The following is a 3,817-nucleotide window of genomic DNA, read 5'->3' on the forward strand; positions in this document are numbered from 1 at the left end:
ATGCTCCCCTCTCTTAAAATAATACTCCCTGTTCTTAAGTAGTTTAGGAAAATTAGTTGGTAGCCATTTTTTATTCCCCAAGGGAAATCATATTCAGGAGGTGTGGAAATACAGAACATGCTTGGAGATCGTGAAATCTCAGACAGAAGAAGGGTTAGATGAGTCACACTGTTAATGGCATTACTCTAAGATAGCTGGGCTTTCCGTCTGCTGATTGAAAACAATCTGGTGTGTATTAATATACTTAATTTACTTACTAGAATGTTTGTGGCCACGTCTCCAATCATTCCCTTTTTAAGTTGTTGACAACCTAGGTTCTAGCTCATAGTGTTGATATTACATTTTTAAAGCTCAGAGGACAAAGGCATAACCCTAATTTTCTCGTTAGTGCAGCTTCTATCGATCAGAGAATCAGTTTATCTGACTCCAATGCCCATTGAAAGCTACGTGTCAGAAATAATGTTATGATAAACTATTTGTGCTGAATTAAAGATTATTTACTTTGGGCACAATGATAAATTGTTAAACTGACAATTTCAGGGGAAAATAGAAATCTCTAAATTGCTAACATAACAATAAGTATAAACTTGTATAATCAGTCCAGGGAATTAAAAAAAAAATGTAGGTCTTTTGGAAGCTCCATAAATTATGCTGTTAAATTGTGGCTGGATTCTAATGCAAATCCGGGTCACCCAGGCATAAAAGACAGCAGCAGTTGGCAAACACTGTGTTATTGACTTTCTGGATAAGCCATCTATCAAACTCTTCTTTCCTCACCGAAATGCATTCACACACCATGGAGAAAAAGAAGCTGGTAGTGATGGGGTATAACCCTGGAAACTTCTTTTCTGAACTTTCCTAGAATCAAGTGAAAAATCAAAGGCATCTACAAATTAACAGTTTGCCTGCTTGTCTAAAACAAACAAGAGAGAGATATTCATCTGGTTGCTAAGCAGGCAAAGTGGTTACTGAAATGTTTCATGCCCTATTCCAGGAACCTATCCGGTGCCTTCTCTGAATCCATTGCCATAAGGCACACCACTCAAACTTACATAACCGGTAACTCATCACGAAAACTGCCAATTCTTCCATATCTCAAAAGAAGAAGAAAATCAAGAGGCCTTATTTTATAGAGACTCGAGCCAAATAATCAGTAGTAGGGATTCTTTCCAAAATCTGGAGCAGAAGGATTTAGAAATATTATCACATCAGGCCAGAGAATGTCTGCTGTAGATGTTATTCAAAAAAAAAAAAAGTCTGGAGCAGAAGGGTTTAGAAATATTATCACATCAGGCCAGAGAACTTCTGCTGTAGATGTTATTCCAAAAAAAAAAAAAAAGAAAGAAAAGAAAAAAAAGAGGCCATTTTTTCATCACAGTAATTAATAATTAACAGAAGATTTAGGAGGAGGAGTGAGCATAAATCTTAATCCACAATCTTGAAGATCCAAGAAATGTCCAGTTATTTCCTTTACATCTAATTAAACCTGATCCAAACCTGTGTCCAGCCATTTGATAGGCGTTTCTGTAAAGCTGGGGGTGAGTTCCCTCTCCTCATCCCCTCATAACGCAGCGGTCCAGAGCCACCTGGTGCCAGAGAGGCAAATGCCCTGCCCAGGAGGCTCCTAGGATTGCCACTGGTTTCAGAATTGTCCAAGTCCACAGAACCACCAGGAGGTGGACACTCCTCTATGTCCTTGTCACATTTCAGGCTGGAATCCAGCATCTTAGCTGGAGCTGAGAATTCCAGTGCCCTGTAATCACCCTGGAAGAAAAGGGCATAGTCACTCCTTGTAAAGGATGCAGAGAGAGAAGAAAAATCATCACTCGATATAGCAAAACCCAGCAAAGCCAAACACAGATGGATATAGCAGGCATTATTCCTACATCAGAAGCCTTGTCTCAACTTTTGAGGCCCAGATTTTTTTTTTAACCTTTATTTTGAAATAAGTTTAGATTTACAGAAAAGTTACTAAGTAGTTTCCATTTAACTTCACTCAACCGCCTCCTAAAGTTAACATCTATAATTCCCGTAAAATGATCAAAACCGGGACACTAACATTTGTACAGCACTATCACTTAAAATACAGACCTTATTCAAATGTCACCAGGTTTTCCTCTAAATGCCCTTTTCTTTTCCAAATCTGGTCCAAGATTTCACATTGCATTTAGTTATCCGGTCTCCTTGGGCTTCTCCAACCTGTGATCATTCTTCAGCCTTTTTATTTTTTTATTTTTTTTTTACTGTTCAGGACTTTGACATTATTGAAGAGTATTGGTCAGTTAATTCACAGAATAGCTCTCATTTTATTTTGTCTGATGTTATTTTCATGGAATTATACATGTTTAGAAAGACCACAGAGGCGAACTTGTGACTTTCTTAGTGCATGTCAGGGTACATATATCACTCAGTCTTATTTTTAGTAACATGCCAATCATCACTTGCCTAAGGTTCTGTTTGTGGGTCTTTAATCTCTCCACTGTAAGTTACAGTTTGCCCATTTGTAATTAATAGGTATTTTGGGGAAGAGATTTGAGGCTATGCAAATATTATTCAATTCCCCTTCAAAATCTCACCTACTAATTTTAGCTTCCATTGGTGGGTAATATCTGCTCAATTATTATTATGGCATTTTGCCAATGGTACTCCCCTCCCTTATTCTTCTACATTTAATTAGAATTCTTCATTAAGAAAAAGCTGTCTCTTCTCAATTTTTTCCTCCAATTTACATAAGAATGGACTCAAAGATATTAAAGTTCAATAACATCAGGGGTTAAGAATTCTAAGATGTAATAATGTTTTATTTCTTTTTTTGTGAATCTTACATGTTTCCTATTCAATCATGACTAATTTGTCTCTGGTTCACTACAACATGTCTGTTTATTCCATCCCTTTATTATTTCCTTTAATTTTCCTTCCCAGTCTCACCATGATTCCTCCTTTTAAAAATTCTGTCTCTAGTATCTTGTCAGTCTTTATTAAAAACTTTACTTTTCCCCCTGCCTTCCTCCCTCAGGACAGCATTTCCCCCAATTCCCACATACCTCTTTATTTCTTTTTTAAAAAATATGTCTTTTGATGTTTTTAGAAAGAATGAGAGAGAGAGAGAGAGAAATATCAAAGAAAGAAAGAAATATCAATTGGTTGCCTTCCATATGCACCCTGACCAGAGATAAAACTCACAGTGTGGGTATGTGCCCCGATGGGGAATTGAACCAGCGACCCTTTGCTGCATGTAGTGACAACTAACTGTGTCGTACCGGTGACCCAATTATGTATTTCTATTCACTCTTTGTACAGGTTTGTGGCAGAATTACCAGGCGGTGGGAGGACAGACAACCAGGCACTCGGAACCAGAAGAAGGCACTTCGTTGCAGGAGCACTGGAACTGGCCCAGGGGAATCAGCTCCCAAAGCTGAGCCGCGAATGCAGCGGGGCTTCCTCTTATATGGCCTTAAGTTCTTTGTCTCTCAGCTTCTGAGCTTTTGCAGGGGCTTTTGCAGCCTCTATGAAGGTTATAAGGGGGAGTAAGATTACGACCAATGGCCCTGGCTGGCACCGACAGTCAACCCCCCTATGGATCTGTGCATGGCTCATGGCCTCTGTAAGTTAAGTATTTATGGAATCAGGTTTTGCAAGGCTAGGGCACAAGCAGGAAGGGGGTTGGGGCTTAATTATAGGTTAGCATAGGTGTCAGAATGCAGGTTGACTGGGCACAGGCTCAGGCTGCTAGCCCAAGTTGCCTCCACACAAGGGGCTGATGGGAGAGGTATTTTGTCCAGTCTGAACAAAGATAAATTGCCTATCCTCATGTTTT

Source organism: Myotis davidii, unplaced genomic scaffold (genome assembly GCF_000327345.1).
Source record: "Myotis davidii unplaced genomic scaffold, ASM32734v1 scaffold179, whole genome shotgun sequence".
Taxonomy (NCBI): domain Eukaryota; kingdom Metazoa; phylum Chordata; class Mammalia; order Chiroptera; family Vespertilionidae; genus Myotis; species Myotis davidii.